A 20,431-nucleotide genomic window follows, 5' to 3' on the forward strand; every position below is an offset into this window, starting at 1 on the left:
TGTGTGATGTTTGCAGCACTGAGTTGCAGGTGTACATTTGTGAACATGGTTAGCATGGAACATGACATGGTTTGACAGTATGCTGTGGGTGATACGGTTTCCAAATGTCAATGGTCTGCATTCTGGTAGTGTACACAGCTTACATAGCCTGACATTCAGTGGTCATGACATGGTGTCTCCTCAACTGATACACAGATGTAGGAACCTGGTGTCAGTGATATCCCTGCAGTACTACACTATATTCTTACTGAGCCACACACATCCCTGGGAACAATACTCTTTGGCATATAGCAGTCTCACGTACATGCCAACACACTACGGATATGTCCATCCATGACTGCAAATACGTACAGTGGCCTACAATGCATTCTACACATGACACACCTAACCACCACAAGGGTATCATATGGACAGATACCTGCTTTCCAAGCCATGCTGTATTGCTGTAACACAACTGTGGCATTGGCATTGGCATGTTGTTAACATAGTATTCCAACAGTACCATGTAGGTGGTAGCACCCATCATGTAGAACAGGTAATGGTGTGTACATATGGACAAGTGTTATCTTGTCTTTCCTATGATATTCACATTTCCAAAGGTATTCTGCTGTCCCTCGGTGTATCACCTAAGCAAGAAGGTGTTTGTATGCATATCGGCAACAGTTGCCATACACCTACACTGGGTGCCCATCAGTCACAGACTTTGCTGTGTTTTAACATGTCTGACATATACTCCAGACATGAATCCTCACCCACATTAATATATCAAAACTTTCATGGGTGTGTGTCACATAGTTGGTCTAGGACATAGATCACTGCAGTAGCCTGCATTGTCACCAACATACATGTATGGCCTAAGGTCTGGTAAGCTGCGGCACATGCTGGCAACGGTAACAACTGTATTCATATTGGGCAGCCTTCACACATAGGAACTATTAAAGGTGACAGGTACATATCTGTATGTGGCACACACATACCTGATGTGTGCATTGAAATTACTGTTATAATAATATGTCATACAATATGAAGGTCTCTCCAAACACCATTATACTGGGTGACTTCAACTACCCAAACATAGACTGGGAGCATTATTCTAGCTCCAACACCCTAGCCCAAAGGTTCCTAGAATTTATAAACTCAAATGCTATGAAACAACTTGTTACCACTCCCACAAGAGGGGAAAACATACTGGACCTGATCATCACCAACATGGAGACTCTATGCTCCAGACCAGAAGTGTATCCTTCATTGGTAAGATCAGACCATAAACTAATCTCACTGGATATTCACATCCCGACTCCACCCCCTGCCCTGAAAACAACAGTGAAAAACTTCTCTATTGCAAATTTCACACTCCTCAAAACTGAGGTGAAATCCTTCAAAGCCCCCGGGCCTGTGGAAAATATGGCCCAGACCACAGAATCCTTTATAAATGCATTCTATGAACACTTTCAGGAATGCATGGATCATGCAATCCCAAATAAAACCAAATCCCAATCCTCCAAAGGCAGACGTCCTGTCTGGTGGACCCCAGCCATAAACAAACTATACAATAGAAGGAGGAAGCTACTACATGATAGAGAAAAATCCCAAAAAGGGAAGGCATCTCTGATCAGTATTAGCAAAAAACTACAGGCACTCATAAAATCGTCTAAGGTCAGCTTCGAGATAAAAATTGCACAGGACACTAAGGATAATCACAAGGCTTTCTTTAGTTATGTTAGGAACCTGGGTGGGAATTCCCAGATATGCTCAGAATTAGTCCAAAATGACAAAAAATACACCAAACCCACAGACATTGCCAACATCCTAGCTGACAGGTTCAGCAAACTCCCCACCAAAAGGGCAAATATCTATCCCAGCAGAGTGCTGCCCCTGACATCTCAGATGCTCAGGTAAGAGCTGCCCTCTCCAAAGCAAAAAACACAGCATCAATGGGACCAGATGGTGTCCCGGGCTGCGTCCTACATGAACTCCAAGAAGAGTTAAACACAAACATAAAACTACTGTTCAATCTCAGCCTTACTACAGGATATGTACCCAAAGAGTGGTGTACAGCAACAGTGGTCCCTCTCCACAAAGGTGGTGCCTCAATGGATCCTGGAAACTATCGCCCCATAAGCCTGACTAGCTTGGTCTGCAAAGCTATGGAAAGGATCATCATGGACCTCATAAATAAAGATATTGGGGACCTACAGACACTGGATCCTACCCAGTTCAGCTTTGTTAAGGGCAGATCCTGCCTCTTAAACCTGGTTGATTTCTTTGAAACAGTCACCAAGGCCATTGATGAGGGGAAGGTGGTCCACACAGCCTACCTGGACCTCACAAAAGCCTTCGATACAATACCCCACTCGGGCATTATAGATAAGCTCACCAGCTTAAATATAAACCCCTATGTCACTAGATGGGTTGCAAACTGGCCCAAGGACAGAACCCACATGGTTAGAATTGCTGGAGCCATGTCAGACTCCAAACCAGTTACAAGTGGCATCCCACAAGGCTCAGTCCTGGGACCTCTCTTGTTCGGTTTATATTTCTCGGAGGTACAGGCCAACACAGAACTGTGGCTGACTAAGTTTGCAGATGACTGCAAACTGGCCGCCATAATCGACACTCCAGCCCACACAAGCATCCTCCAAAAGGGCCTCATAGAAACAGACAACTGGTGCCAGAGCCATGGCCTCAAGCTGAATGCCAAAAAGTGTATAGTCATCCCCTTTGGCAAAAACAAAGTGCCCACAAATTACCAGATAGGTGGTAATCCATTAAGTACAGAAGAAGTAATTAGGGACCTGGGGACCCAAGTTGATAGCAATCTCTCATTTGACACCCACGTGGCCAAAGTGGTTAGAAAAACATTTTATATAGCCCACCTAATCATGAAGGGATTCACATCTAGATCAGGGGAGGTCATCGTGCCTCTTTACTCATCCCTCATCAGGCCCATAATTGAGTACAATGCCCGTTTTGGGATGTACCTTACCAGACACCTGCAGCAACTGGAAAGACCCCAAAAGTACATCACTAAGAGGATCAAAGGGCTCAAACAGATGCCATATGCTGCCTGGTTAAAGAAACTCCAGCTCTACTCAGTGGCATACCGCCTGCTCAGAGGTGATCTGTGCCTGACATATAAAGCCATGTCCAACCCGGAATCAATGGACATCCTGCACCTCAGAATATCCAAATCCCATCGAGCTACACGCTCGAGAGACTTGAACCTCAGCACTGAAATAAATAGGACATGCTGTAGGGACAGATTCATAACCCAGAGGCTCCCTTCACTCTGGAATAAAATCCCAGTCCAGGTTAGGCAGAGTCCCTCATTGACTCTCTTCAAGAGGAATCTTGATGAGTGGATGGGAGATTGTAGGTTTACCCCAGGTATCACTTCTGTGTCTCTGTTAGACAGAGGCACAGTATACTAACTTTGAAAAAGGGCATAGCAAAATTAATTTAAAATGGGTGGCGAAAGCCAAACACACTGTGGCTAGGCTTATAAATGCCCTAGGGCAGATAGCCTAGTATGAACCTATGAACCTATGAATAATAAAAGCAACACATTGACAAACGTACACATGGCATTGGTAGTATTCAACCCCCTAACTAACTATGTTATGATACTTGAGAGAGACACATTAGCACAGTGCGCTATTTGCATTACTGGATGATTTCCCTTCTCCTGCTGTATTTATAGGGTGCTGACATCATCAGTCTTTACAAAGAGGAATGTGCATCTTTTAGTGTGTTATCCCAGTCTTCAAAAAGGCCATTCCTTTCACAGAGGATTGCATACATACACACACAGCATTTGCAGGATTCAACCCCCCAGGATTGCATACATACACAGCATTTGCAGGATTTAAACCCCTTCCTAACTATGTTATGATACTGGAGAGAGACGCATTAGCTCAACACGCTATTCGCATTACTGGATGATTTCCCTTCTCCTGCTGTATTTATAGGGTGCTGACATCATCAGTCTTTCCAAAGAAGAATGTACATCTTTAACTATCTCTCAGTATGGGGGTTAACAATATCTGTACATTAACAGACGCCTAGTTCAGGGTCACATATGCACACTGGCACTGCCAGGTTATGTTGTATAGCATGCTTTGTGACCACAGGACTTGTAACACACAACACAAGTAGGGGGTGTATCCATATACATCACAGAAACACACACCTCTGGTTTGGTACCACTGCACTAAGCATGACAGGCCATACATATACAACTACCATTGTGCAAAACTGCCTTTTGGTTTGGTGTGTAGTTCAGACCACCCCCCCCCCCCCCATACCCAGGAACCACATTTGGCTTTCCTGGGAACAGTGTAGGATATGCAGGTCTTCACACACACACTATTATAGTGGTTGACTTCAGGTACACAAATACTGATTGGGGATACTACTCAGGCCCTCAACAACATCACCATACAGCCACTACAATCTGTGGATCCATGTGCTATGGCACAACCAGTCACCACACCCACAAGGGGGAATACATCTTGGACCTGATCATCACCAACATGGGGACTCTATGTTCCACTCTATGTTTGACATCATTGTTAAGATCAGACCATAAACAACTTTCCCTGGACATCTATATCCCATCCCCACCCCCAGCCAAGTAAATCACTGTAAAGAATTTCTCAAAAGCAGACTTTGCACTTGTGAAGACTGGGGTGGAATACTTCAAAGGCCCCGTGCTGGAGGATAATACAGCCCAATCTGCAGAATCCTTTACAAACGCATTGTATGAGCACCTGCAGGTATGCATTGATCATGCTATCCCAAATAAAACCATGACTCCTCCAAAACAGGAGACCTGTCTGGTTGACCACAGCCATATATAAGCTGTACAACAGAAGGAGGAAGCTACCAAATAACAGAGCAATATCCCACAGACCCACATAGATCATAACCTCTCCTTTGCTAATCACATTGACAGAGTCATTGCAAAGACCTTTATATAGCCCTCTTATCACATGGGTGTTTGCATGTAGATCATGGGAGGTCATTGTGGCCTCTACTAGTCACTCATCAGGCCCATGTTTGACTACAATGCCCCTTTTGGGGTGTACCTTACCCAACACCTGCGGCAACTACAGTGAACACAACAGTACCTCCCCAAGAGGATCATGGGCTACACACAGATGTCCTATGCAGCTCAACTAAAGGATGTCCAGCTCTACTCGGTTGCTTAATGCCTACTCAGAGGTGATCTATGCCTGACGTATGCAGCCATTTCAAACCCAGAAGTAATGGACATGCTCCACCTCATAACATCCAAGACCCTTAGAGCTACACACTCCAGGGACTTAAACCTCAGCACAAAAATAAATAGGACATGCTGCAGGGACAGATTCATTACCCAGAGGCTCCCCTCACTCTGGAATTGAATCCCAATTAAAGTTAGACATAGCCCCTCTCCAACCCTCTTCCAGCAAAATACAGCCGCATGGATGGGAAATTGCAATTTCACCCCTGGGATCTCCACTGTGTCCCTGCTTGACAGAGGCACAGCAAACTAGCCTTAAAGGGTGCCTTCTGTGACCTACTTTACAGAGGCTCAGTAGGCTACTCTACTGGGGAGGTGGACGCCAAATACACTCTGCCTAGGCTTATGAATTCCCTAGGGCAGACAGCATAGTATCGACCTCTGCACCTATGTTTATGTTTGGGGTGCACAATATTTCTTGCTGCTACTGTTTGCAGTTCTTTATTGCCATAGCTTTCCCAGTTTCTATGATAAACTTGTGTATCTGTGTAACATGTTTGATCATGACAGGGTTCCAGTATATTAATATATGTGTCTGTTGTCATTTAACTGTGTGCACAGGGCAGATTGCTGGATCGTGGGAGGTTCCTGGCTTAACACATACAACTGCCAGATATGTGTGACTGACTGCTATACTCAGACATGGCCTAACTGTGTGAGCATGCCCAGTTCAGACTTTCCATGGTTTGTTGCCTGACATATGTCTCATTTATCCAAGTGTGTGAGCATGCCCAGTGTGACCTTTCCATATTTTGTGACCTGGAGTCCACTACATTTCTGGTTGTGTGTGAACATGACCAATATTGCCATTTATACTGTGTGTGTTAGAAGTATTGTTGTGTTCTTACTGCCAGACTCCTTTGTGTCATAATTCAACAGGGATTATGCTGTGCCTGCAGGGTTTCCATGTGATAGTTTGCAAAGACTTGGCAACATTCTCTCTTACTAGCTGACCACTGTTATGGTGTAGTGGTTCAGTATCTTCACTATGGTGCATAGTATCATGGGTTTGAGTCCCATCACTGCTTTAAATGTTCATACTGAGCAGACCAGACTGGTTAAGGGCCAGTTGGACAACTACGAGCATGTTGCATTTTGTTCAGCTATGGCCTACTTAAACCAGGATTGTCCGACATTGCTGTGTATTCATCAACTTGAGTGGACATTGCCGAACATTACTCCACATTGACCACAGTTGTACTAGTTGGTGTGTGTGAGTCTGTTCATAGGTTCATACTAATCTATCTGCCCTAAGGCATTTATAATCCTAGCCAGAGTGTGTTTGGCTTTCAACACACATTTTAAGTGGAGTTTGCCATGACATTTTTCAAGGTTGGTATACTGTGCCTCTGTCTAACAGTGACATAGAAGTGATACCCAGGGTAAACCTACAATCTCCCATCCACTCATCAAGATTCTTTTTGAAGAGTGTCAATGAGGGACTCTGGCTAACCTGGAGTGGGGGTTACTCAAGAGTGGGGGGAGCCTCTGGGTTATGAATCTGTCACTCCAGCATGTCGAATTTATTTCAGTCCTGAGGTTCAGGTCTCTTGAGCACATAGCTTGATGGGATTCTGAGTTTCTGAGGTGCAGCATGTCCATTGATTCCAGGTTGGACATGGCTTTATACATCAGACACAGATTGCCTCTGGGCAGGCGGTATGCCATTGAATGGAGCTGCAGTTTCTTTAATCGGGCAGAGAATGGCATGTGTTTGAGCCCTTTGATCCTCCTGGTGAGGTACTTTTGTGGTCTTTCCAGCTGCTGCATGTGTCTGATAAGGTACATCCCACAAGGGGCATTGTACTCAATTATGGGCCTGATGAGGGATGAGTTAAGAGGCACGATGACCTCCCCTGATGTAGATGTGAATACCTTCATGATTAGGTGGGCTATATGAAATGCTTTTCTAAACACTTTGGCCACGTGGTTATCGAATGTGAGATTGCTATCAGCTTGGGTCCCCAGGTCCCTTATGACTTCTTGCATACTTAATGGGTTACTGCCTATGTGGTAATTTGTGGACACTTAGTTTTTGACAAAGAGGAGGACTATACACTGTTTTGCATTTAGCTTGAGGACATGGCTCTGGCACCAGTTGTCTGCTTCTATGAGGCCCTTTTGTAGGATGCTTGTGTCAGCTGGAGGGTCGATTATGGTGCCCAGTTTGCAGTCATCTGCAAACTTGTTCACCAACAGTCCTTCTGTGTTGGGCTGTACCTCTGAGAAAGATATACCAAACAAGGTAGGTCCCAGGACTGAGCCTTGTGGGATGCCACTTGTAGCTGGTTTGGGGTCTGACATGGCTCCAGCATTTCTGACCATGTGGGTTCTGTCCTTGAGCCAGTTTGCAACCCATCTAGTGACATAGGGGTTTATATTGAAGCTGGTGATCTTATCTATGATGATCAAGTGGGGTGCTGTATGGAAGGCTTTTGCGAGGTCCGGGTAGGCTGTGTGGACCACCTTCCCCTCGTCAGTGGCCTTGGAGACTGTTTCAAATGACTCAACCAAGTTTAAGAGGTAGGATCTGCCCTTGACAAAGCCAAACTGGGTAGGATCCAGTGTCTGTAGGTCCCCAATATGTTTATTTCTGAGGTCCATGATGATCTTTCCATAGCTTTGCAGACCAAGGTAGTCAGGCTTCTGGGGCGATAGTTTGCAGTATCCATTGAGGCACCACCTATGTGGAGAGGGACCACTGTTGCTGTACACTGCTCTTTGGGTACATATCCTGTGGTAAGGCTAAGATTGAACAGTAGTTTTATGTTTGTGTTCAATTCTTCTTGGGGTTCATGTTGGACACAGCTCAGGACACTGTCTGGTCCCATTGATGCTGTGTGTTTTGCTTTGGAGAGGCTGGCTGTTACCTGAGCATCTGTGATGTCAGGGGGCCAGCACTCTGCTGGGATAGGTATTTGCCCTTTTGGTGTGGAGGGGGGGGGTTTGCACTGAACCTGTCAGCTCAGATGTTGGCAATGTCTGTGGGTTGGTGTATTGTTTGTCATTTTGGACTACTTCTGAGCATATCTGGGGATTACCACACAGGTTCCTACCATAAGTAAATAATGCTTTGTGATTATCCTTGGTGTCCTGTACAATTTTTATCTCAAAGATGGCCTTAGATGATCTTATGTGTGGCCATAGTGTTTCAATAATACTGATCAGAGATGTCTTCCCTTTTTGGGATTTTGATCTATCATATAGTAGCTTCCTCCTTGTATTGTATGGTTTGTTTATGACTGGGGTCCACCAGATAGGATGCTTGGCTTTGGAGGATTGGTTCTTGGTTTTATTTGGGATTGCATGATCCATGCATTCCTGACGGTGTTCATAGAATGTGTTTATAAAGGGTTAATGAGGTCTGGGCCATATTTTCCACAGACACAGGGGCTGTGAAGGATTCCACCTCAGTTTTGAGGAGTGTGACATTTGCTTTAGTGAATAATTTTCACTGTGTTTTTCTGGCCATGGGCTGGGCTCGGGATGTAAATATCCAGTGAGATTACACTCTGGTCTGATCTTACCAGTGAGGGATACACTTCTGGTCTTGGGCATAGAGTCTCCATGTTGGTGATGATCAGGTCCAGTATTTTTCCCGTGTTGTGGGAGTGGTAGCAAGTTGTTCCATAGCATTTTGGTTTATAAATTCTGGGAACCTTTGGGCTAGGGTGTTGGGGCTAGGGTAATGCTCCCAGTCTATGTTTGGGTAGTTGAAGTCACCCAATATAATGGTGTTTGGGGAGATCTTTATATTTTCATTTGTTCTCCAGTCGGCCAAGTATGGTTCCTGGGTTTAGGAGGGTGGTCTGTAGCAGGCTGGGAACTGGAAGGCGGTTTTAGCCACTGTTAGTTGCACATGCCACCAACCTGGGGGTGTGGGTATCTTTGACAAATATTGATACTCACCCTCCTTTTGTAGTTTGTTCCATGTTTTGCAGCTGTAAAGCATGGTATGAGGTGTAATCTGTTAATGCTAGAGTGCTCTTGGGAGCCTTGAACCAGGTTTCTGTTTCTGCACAGATATCAACATTCTCCATGCTAAGGAGAGTTTGGAGTGCATGCATCTTGCAGTTTAGACTTCTGGCATTGAGTTGCATTACTTATAGTTTCTTATCCCTTGTGATACCTATGGAGGTGGGTTTGTGTTTTGAGCCTTACCTAAAAAAGGCACTATGGGGGTGACAAGCCTTTGACAATATCCAGAAGGCCACAGGTGATAGGTGAAATCCATCCCAAGTGAAGCATCATGTCTTGTCAAGCATGTCATCCCAGGCTGACAGGCATTGTATCCCCTTTCACTGACACCAATACCTAAGCCAATTGTTGTAATTGATCATCTTGTCTTCATATTGTGGCCTCATGTTTGGTGAGGGTAGGATGATACTCAAGGTCATCAAGTTTGCATATACTACATGGTGGTAAATGCTGTTTAGCACTACCTTACATTGCTTAACACATGGCAATCATGCCTCAGGTGGTGCTGCAGGGCTGCCTATGTCAGATGCACATACTGCACTTCCTATACATGTTTGGAAACAGGTAGTGTCAAGTTAGGCATCCCTTTTACTGTATGTGCGAGTCAGAGAGAGGTATCATTTCTGGGGTTCCTACTGAGCCAGTGTATATGCTATGCATTGCCTCTTTGCCAAGGCCAAGGCATACTGGGCACATCTTTTTCTGCCTACTGGGGCAGGCTCAGGTTGTTCCTCCTCCGAGTCACGCTCTGCCTGTGATGGCCTTGGCACTGGTGGGAGGCTGTTTGTCCCAGGCCTTTGCTGGTCCTGCTGCAGCTGTTTTCGCAGAATCATATTATGTAACATAGCACATACCATGACAATTTGGGTACATGAAGTTGGTGAGTATTGCAAGGCTCCACCTGATGTGTCCAGGCACCGGAACCATGACTTGAGCAACCCAAACACACGCTCAATTACATTTCGTGTTTGTGCGTGTGCCTCATTATGGCGTTCCTGTTCAGGTGTGTGTGCATTTCTGATGGGTGTCATCAGCCACGGCTTCAGTGCATAGCCAGCATCCCCCACTAAGTGACCATGTGGGATGTCCCCATTGGCAAATGTCTTGTACAGCTGCGTCAGATGTCAGATATGGGAATCATGGTAGCTTCCAGGGCAGCCAGCACACACACATTCATTATTATGCCCTGGGCATCACACACGACCTGGCAGTTGATGGAGGGGAAGCCCTTGCGGTTAATGTAGGCCCTACCCCGTTCACCGGCTGGTGCTTTGATGCATATATGCATGCAGTCTATTGCACCCACTACTTCAGGGTATTCTGCTATTTGCTGGAAGAGACGCATATTGCTGGCCAATACCTCACGGGAATTGGGGAAATATACATGATCACCGACATGTGCTGATGTGGCATCCAGGAACTGGTGCAGTACCCTGGATGCTGATGCCTGTGATATCCCCATCATATCACCAGTTGGTCTCTGAAAGGTACCTGTTGCTAGTATTCATAGGCCAACACATACCTTGATTTCCACTGGGATTTGTTCCCTTCTGTTGGTTCTGTGTGTGAGGCATGGCCTGCACAGCTCAACTATTTGCTGCAGGAGGTCTCTGTCCACTCTATAGCGCTCCACTATCTCCAGCTCATGTAACCCCTGGTAGGTGACCCTGGGCCTGTGCACTCTTCTCCGTCTCCTCACTGTGGGTTGTCCGGCAGCATTTGCATTGTCACCACCCTCAGCATGTTGCATATGTCACCTTATAACAGCAATGGCAGCCCCTAGCATTTTTTGTCTGAGTGTAGCTTTATTCAGTTTTCACTTCTAGTAGCTTACTCCAGTGTTGCAGTGTCTCTTGAGATAAACAAACTGCACTGTTGTTTGCAGAGTTTTAAGTGCTGGGCTGGGCTAGTGTTCTGCCTGTGTAATTGCCTGATTCTGATTGTTTGCACCTGTTAACTCTACTAGTATTCCCTGGTAGCTTCCTACTCTTTGTTGTGCTTCCTTTTTCTTTTCTGTTTCCTCAGGGGGGGAGCAATGAGCACACAAGCGCAAACATGCGCACAGCAGCTAACATGCGCACACACATGCTTACATGGACTAACACTTGCTTATTCGGGTTAAACCGCGCACACACCAGCGCAAACATGCTTACAGGTCTTCCAACAGCCTGATACATGCTTACTCCAGCTTAAACGTGCGCACTCACGCTTCCACGCACGCACTCTGTCTTACTCGAGTTTACAGGCGTGCACACACGCGCATACCCGCTCAGCAAGAAACTTTGGTGTTATCCACAGTATACACCTTCCATTTCTTGGCTTTACCTAGCCTACCTGTTGACGCACCTCTTTCCATGATGTCTAACTGACAACTAACACATGCCACTGTGCTCCAATGAGCTTCACTGCTTTCATACATACCCCCCTTGCGATGTCACCTATCTCCTACTCTGTTCCTCCCCATATCCTACTCCTACACTCCACTGACTGTGCTCATTTGCTATATAAAAGTGTGATTCACTATCCTAACACTCATTTACATAGGATTGCCTACTAATGCTTGGTTACATGTCTTAGACTGGGCTTCTCCCTTTAGCAACCCCTACTCGGTGGCCATGTTGTCTTCAGCCTGCTATTCCCTTACATTGTCATTTAACACTTTTCATAAATTCCATGTTTGTGGCTTTTATTGTCTAATTTTATGATTTTTATAGCGCACCCCATTTGCACGGCGCTGCGCTATGCTTAAACATCGGAAATCGCCAAAAAAAAATCTTTTTATTTTAATTTTGCATCTGGGAAACTTTCCAGTGGCCGTATATTTGGCCATTGGCATGCTTCCTCAACCATATGCAACCTTTATTTGGAGTTGACAAGGCTCCATTGTGCTATTTGCAGAACGGTACTCAGTTGTGAACTGAGTACATTTCTGCAGCTAACACGTCTCCTACTCGGACAGGTTTGTGCTTCCTGGATCACAAATTACCTCATTTACATGCCTTTTGGCTGCAAGTGAGGTAATTTGCATATCCCAGCCCTGTCCGTGTAGGAGACGTTTTAGGAGCTCTCTTACACGCCCCTACAGGCTGTTCCTGGATCGCTCGTCGGACATGATGGCTGCATGGAGTCTTACTCTACTCGTAAACTCCGTGCAAGCCATCGTGAATCTGGCCCATAGTTTCTTGAGATCATATTTGCTCATTTGGTGTTACTTCCTCATTTTGTGAATAATTTTCTCATGCTCAAAGCAAATACTTAGGAATATCTTTTGGACTGTAGTTCCCAGACACAGCACACAATATTTTGTTTTTCTGTTTTTGTGACCAGCTTTTCTAAGGTTCTTAGTGACCTTTCAGTGAGATCAAGTAAAAAGGATGTGAGAGTAAGGCAAATGTAGGAGGTAAAAGGAGAATTTGCCCTTCTGCAAAAAATGCTTTTTTTTGTTTTATTTTTTATACTGTAGTATGCCTGCTTAAATACTGGACAACCCAGTCCATGTGTATGATAGATTCATGCCAGACATGATTTCAGAATGGATGCCCAATTTATAAATAAGTGCAACCTGGGCAAGGGATTTTTTTTAGTGTATTTTATTAGACTCTGATGTTCAGTGCATTGACTGATGAAGGGATGCACTAAAGTGTTTAACATAAATATGTTTTATTGTAGTAATGTATGTATTGCTATACATTTATTTGGTAAGTTTTTATTTTAAGTTTCCAGGTACAGTTTTTGATTTATATGTTACCACGTATAAACAGGATGTACAAGTCATCAGATATGAGATGAGTTCATACACTATATAAAATTGCTACTCTTGTAAGATGTTTCTTAATTATCCATGTGAACATAACTGTGTCATTCCTTGCAAGTCAGATGAAATTTACTTCTAAATGTTAAGTTAAAAAAATTATCCCACCCACCTTTTTGCAAACACACACACACACACACACACACACACACACACACACACACACACACACACACACGTACTTAAGCATGCACACACACATACACACACGTATTTTTGCATGCACACACACACACATACACATGCATGCACACACACACACACACACACACACACACACACACACACACACACACACACACACACACACACACACACACACACACACACGCATGCACTTATACATGCCCACACATAGACAAGCACACACATGCACTTATGGATGCACACACTGACTCACAAACATGCATGCGCAGGTGCATAAACACACACGCACACACTCACACATATGTACCCGTACTTATGCATACACACACAACACATACACACACACACACACACACACACACACACACACACACACACACACACACACACACACACGTAATTTAATGTACTATTCAAACCTGGTGGAATATATGCATTTAACTTAATTTGCCAATGCAATTTCCTCGAATTTAAATCGTTGTTTCTGTTGCTTCCCCTTTTATAAAATGATACAAAATCGACTACAAAGAATAGAAATCGCTTGAAGGTTTTACATGCAGCACTATGTTTAGTCAAAGAATGGGTTGGTATTTTTGATAACCGAGTAGCATTATTAGGATGAATGGTAGCAGTGCCTGAATCCATAGGTCATCTGGAGAGGTACACAGTAGTCTGAAAGTGTCTGGTAAACTACTTGTGTCTACCTTCCCAAAGACGTGCACTAAGATTCATATTAAAAAGGCTAGCAATTTCAAAAGATGTGCCTGCTTGTAAATCTTGTTTGTAGACTGTGCTTGCAGAAGGGTAACCCACAATATGATGATAATCTGTCCCTGTCCATGCCAGTCATTATTATAGTGACATTATGTCATGACAATCTGTCCATGTACATGCCAGTCATATTTAGGGTGATCATATAGCCTGTCTAATTGCGTCCCTATCAGAAGGATGGATGGTCACAAGGGAGAGCATCAAAAGACCAAGCATCAGAAACCTGGAAGATAAAAAAGAAAAAAAAAACAGTATGTGCATTTCTGCGGGGGGCAAGCTCACCTGCACCTTCCACACCACCTGCTAGTTATATATGCAAACTTCGATATCACACTACATTGAGGAAAAGAGCAAAATCCCAAAAATCCCAATCCCCACAGTAACACAATCCTACACAAGCAAAGTCTTTGCTGTTTGACCTTCCTGGTCTTCAGTGTTCCCATCCACAGTACCATGATTCTACACAAGCAAAGTCTTTGCTGTTTGACCTTCCTGGTCTTCAATGTTCCCATCCACAGTACCATGATCCCACACAAAGTCTTTGCTGTTTGACCTTCCTGGTCTTCGATGTTCCCATCCACAGTACCATGATACTACACAAAGTCTTTGCTGTTTGACCTTCCTGGTCTTCGATGTTCCCATCCACAGTACCATGATCCTACACAAGCAAAGTCTTTGCTGTTTGACCTTCCTGGTCTTTGATGTTCCCATCCACAGTACCATGATCCTACACAAGCAAAGTCTTTGCTGTTTGACCTTCCTAGTCTTCGATGTTCCCATCCACAGTACCATGATCCTACACAAACAAAGTCTTTGCTGTTTGGCCTTCCTGGTCTTCGATGTTCCCATCCACAGTACCATGAGCCTACTCAAGCAAAGTCTTAGCTGTTTGACCTTCCTGGTCTTCAATGTTCCCATTTTGGTCTTTTCTCATTTGCTCTTGTCAGCTTTCATCCTTCTGTTAGAGAACAGTCTAATCTATATGTTGGACTTCAGTGGTGAGTAGAGCAGTTCAATACCTACACACACATGTCCACACACTATAGTAGAGTAAAGCCATATCACTGGTATTTATTAAAGTAGACCTAATGTTGGCATAAGGGATGAGGATGACAAACCTATCCTATGCACATTTGTTGGTAAGTCCACCTGCTGTATGAATTTCTGTATCTGTACCTACAGCTATTCTGTGTCATACTCCCAGAACAGACCCTGTGATTATAGTATGGTATACCTAGGTTACCCGTTTTTCTGTAGTGGCTAATCAGCCAGTCCTCATATTTTTAAAGATGTCTACATGTCTAGAGGAAGATGAGGAAGACAAAAACTGGACAGTTTTAGCCATACTGAAAATTATGTTCTTATACATGGTCCTAGGACACATGGATAGCTTCTAAGAAGATGGGGGTATCAACCATCCTTCACATTACCAGGTGTGTCAGACAGTAGTGCATGGAATAAATGACATGGGGAAATGTAGTCATGCATTCTTGCAGTGTTATAATCATATTACCAACATGCTATGCCAAGGAAAACGTAAGTTCCCTAATACTGAGGTCAAGAGTGCAGCAAGGAGCAACAGGATGACATACCCAGTTGTCCCTGAATAGGGGATAATGGTTTGAACATCCCTGAAGGAGTGGATGCAAACATCAGTATCATCCCACCCTCCCAGTTAGGATCACTTTTACTATATTTATTTACTTTTTTTTTTTTTTTACTTATTTTAGTTTATTTACCGGGGCACTACACTGATCACAACAGACCATTTTCAGGAATACTGTACATAGAAGCTGTAGGGTTATCACAGCAAATTTTGCCTGAGTTCTGTTATAGGAACATCAGGTATCCAACCACATCATGATGGCAGCAGAAGGAAGGTGAGATTGTATGGTATATCCTGAATGGATTCCATTAGTGTGCATGTCACAGGGGCACAGTTTTGGAATAATTACCCATGCTCACTTGAGTGTGTCTTTTGTTTTGTACTCAATGGGCAGGGCAATGCTACAGTAAGACATGTGGAAGCTAGGGCATGACAACAGGCTGATGTTAGCACCTACCTTAGTCACAATATGATGACACAGTGGAATCCTCTGTCTCCATTCTACCTAAAATAGATGTGGCCTAACACATAGATGAACATGAGCCTGTACAGTCTGAGCACTCACCAACCTTAATGAAGAAGAGGTCCCTCCTGACTCCAACCGATAGTGATGCTCTCCTGCGCTGGATGTAGCGGCTGATTACATTGGTATATCTGAAGTGGATATATCCTCCATTCACAGTCCCTCAAGGGTGTTTGATGCTGAAACATGTCACAGCTTTCACTTACCATGTGGTCAGCACTCATTTTCAATGAGCATTTGTGTTTTAGCATTACCCTGACACGATTAGTCCAGCATGGACCTGATTGCAGTGTTGCATGGCATCTGTAAAGACATGGAGGAAAGAGATATATAACTGATGGGCCTTTTGAGTTCCATGGTACTAGACACTGCTTCCATGTCCACCTCTACAGAGAACATTCACAGCACCATCATCACCTCTCACACAAACTGTGTTGTCCAAGTTCAGGATATTACAGTATCCAGGTGGCCATGTAGGGTAGTCGCTGCAGGTTACACAATCTTCACCTGCATCTAGGCATGTACAACTCTGTGCCACACATCATCATGGAAAGTCATAACTCATCTTCTGTTAGCCAAACACTTCATGGGTGGATCCCACTCAGGTCATTGTCCTGCAGCTAAATGCCATCCCTGTCAAGGCAGACCCCCCAACTCCTAGAGCAACAAGCCAGTTTTGTGATCACAGATCACAGTCACTTACTGGCACTCCTCATCACAACACAAAAGGAAATTTCCAATGATACAGAGTACCCGTCATCTTGAGATTCCATCACTGATTTCTGTGATATACCCCCCACCATCCACTTTGTGTAGACTGAGACGTCATTGTGTCTCTAGCAACATGTTCACATGATGACAACTGTTACCTACTCTGCTTTCTGTCTAGTATGGTAAATGAGCAAGTGCCTGACATATAAGGCAGTTTGACTATGTATTGACCAACATACCTCATATTAACAGCAGTTTCCTTTGATGGCAGATGGCACCTTGCGAATACCAGTAGGAACCGGTGTCACTAAGTATTTCATTATGCTGCTGCAAACTGTCTGCTGTGACCCCAAGCGCACCCATTAAGTGCAACAATGAGATTCTTGCTGTGCTTTTTCCTTTTATAGTCAGGTGGGCATAGTTATGCAATTTCCCTAGGTGGGACTATGTTTACCTCACACATATTTGCATATCATTACTCCTCATTTTATGACCCTATATCATTTTTATGTCATTATGCAGTCATTTGCATACATTTTCTGTTCCACATTAGGGCTCACTACACTGTAGTGCAATTTGGTGCTATGAATCACTACTAGCCAACACAGGTCTACTCATAGGTAATTCTACTACAGGTATGTGCTGTGTATTATGCAACTTATTTGTGAATCCCCATCTTAAGTAATAAAACAATTAATGAAAGGAACATATTCAGAGACAGCAAAATCAATCTTTGATAGAGTAGAACAATTTAAGAAGAAGGTATCAGTACAGTTGTGTTAGTGACAATTTTGTGTCAAGAAGAAGATAAAAGAAACATAATGGCTTATGTCAACACATCACTGTGAGCTGTGGAGAAGAGATATTCTCAAACTGAGTAAGAGGCACTGGTAACTTTATGGTCAATTAAATGTTCACATATAGTTGTTGCTGTTTTCACCAATCATTGGTGACAAGCCACTGGAAGAAATCTTAAACACCCCCAAACTTAAACTTCCATTTAGAATAATAAGAGATTTACTGAAGTTAGTCTTATCAGTTTAAGGGGAAGGAAATGAGGGGAGAAGAGATGATATAAGAGGAGGATATATATGATAAAGTAATTGGGGACTATGTAAACCTGATAGCAAACTATGCTATACTAAAGTTCCTGATTCTGAAAAATTCAAAGGCAGAACACACAAGAGACACAGCAATACAGAAAGTAAAATAATCTGCCATTAATAATTCATAACAGGGAAAAACAGATCCCAGTGGTTGATCTAGAAATTTGTTTTAGTTTTTGCTCCACCACCACCAGTGACCACTGAAACTTAACTATTTCACTTCTGCCCAGTTGTCCAATTAATTTTTTCTCAGATTCCTCCATGGGGCAGGGAGTGAGGGCCAATTGGACAGCTAACTGGCCTTCTTATCCCTCTGCACATGCATGAGGGGGGAGCACCAAGTTGAGTGATGCTATTTTCCTTCATGGGGAGTTAGCAATTTTCTTCCTAAGCCCTCAGCCATCTAAGTGTTCACACTTGTGCATTCTCAGTGAGAGCATACAATGTCTATGTATGTGGTGGCATGCCTCACACTTCACAGTGATGATTCCACCTATAGAAATGCCCTCTTGAAAAAAAGCATATTGATTGTGATGCCTGGTCTCTGACAGTAAATGACATTAGCTATGACTGAGCTACAGTTTTTAATTCTGCTCTTTTATGAGCCTAGAACTATGCATACAAAATGTTCAGTAAAAAACTATGAATAGTAAAATCAAGTGGTTTACTCTGTTCTCCTTCTTGAAGCTCTGTTCACCATCTGGCACCATCTGGTCTCCTTTAAACAAGGCAAACATTTAGTGGCGACTGACTTGTATCATCTGAGTAGCTGTTGATAGATGTAAACAAACATGACCTGTTGATGATAGGTGCAAACAGGTATGACATCCCCTCTGTTATCATATGAATTGATGGGTTTCCATTGATGGTGATAGTAATGGGGAACTTGAAACAAGGTAGACATTCACAGGTTATACTTGCAAAGTTTACAGATCATTTTACAGATCAGAACGTATAAAGGATAACACATATTTTTTTGGATGATGTCTTGTTCCAGTATTGAAGGAATATATGAAGTCTATGAAATGATTCCGCCGTGATACATTATACCCTATCAGTGATTCTAAGCATTCAGAAAGAATGTTGATGTTGTCTAAACTTAAGGTAAAGCAAATACAAACATTTGAGTTGTTTGGAACTGAACTAACTCAAATGCCAAGGTAAGGCAGGGTGAAACAAAAAACAAGCTAAAACTAAAGCTCAAATCACACAAAAATGACTCCACAGAAGAATGAGACACTTTTATTTCATTAAGGGTTTTTGTCCAACACAGAACTTCATCAGAATAAACTTGCAATATGACTTGCCTATTTTTAAATTGCAACTAACCAATAAAAACAGCATTAATAAAACAATTAGCATAATTCATTCATATTTAAAGAAACAAAGCTTTAAAAAAAAACTTTAACATTAATTTTATCATTTAAAAATTAATATTGATATTTATGTCAAGTAAAGTTTTTAAAAGTAGGCAAGTCATATTATCAGTTTATTCTGATGAAGTCGTGTGTTGGACAAAAATGCTTAATGGAATAAAAGTGCCTCATTCTTTTGTGGCATCATTAAGCTGCTGATGACTGAGATGGCAATAGTAGTTTATTTTATGAAAGACAATCAGTTTAGTTACCCAAATCGTAGTTTTAGCTGTTCCAGAGTAACAGACTAACTATACTTGATGACCAAGAATGAAAAGTCCTTTTGGTAAGACAGCTGAGCAGTAAGACACAACAAGTGTGAACATTTAAGATGTAACTCATGGCACATTGTGGTTTAAGGTAGCATACACTGTGTACTGTTTTAAAAATATTTATAATGCCGTAGCAGTAAATCCCCAAATCTTTCAGAAATATCACCTGACAAAAGTGACATACCTGCTATTGAAGGACTAGAGGTTGATCCTGTTCTGTGGAATTGTAACTACATTTTATTACGGCATATAAAAACCTGTAATAAATATGTTATGTAGAAAACCTTTCATTTGTTATGTAAAACATGTTTGTCTGTGGTATTACAGGATACAGCGAACTCTGTCCAGTGTAGTTTCATACAAATAAATTACAAAATAAGTAAACAAGCATCAGAGAACAAAATGAGCCTGCTCTGTCACATTCGGATTTTGAAAAAAATCTTGCCCAGTAATGCTTTTAAGGTTGGAATACGGCGGAATTCATGTGCATTTCAAACTAAGCTTTTGCTGATGTTGTTCCAGCTGAGAGTTGGCATACAATTTCAGCTGATTATAAACAAACGTCATCTGGCTATAAAGTGCATCCACACATACAGTTAATGTCAGGGACATGCAGGTCAGGAAATTCCATGAGCTGCTAGTAACTCATTGCTGACTGCAAGAATCTATAACAGCACTGAGTGGGGGATGGGAACCTTCACTGTCAAATGCTACTGTTTGTCCCATTCCTTCTCCTGTACGTGATCCACTGGTGCAAAATAAATTCTCATGACAATTACAGTCAGCACTAGACAAACTCCAGGAAGG

This window comes from Protopterus annectens, chromosome 5.part0, assembly GCF_019279795.1.
Source record: "Protopterus annectens isolate FY-2018-M chromosome 5.part0, PAN1.0, whole genome shotgun sequence".
Classification (NCBI taxonomy): Eukaryota; Metazoa; Chordata; order Ceratodontiformes; family Protopteridae; genus Protopterus; species Protopterus annectens.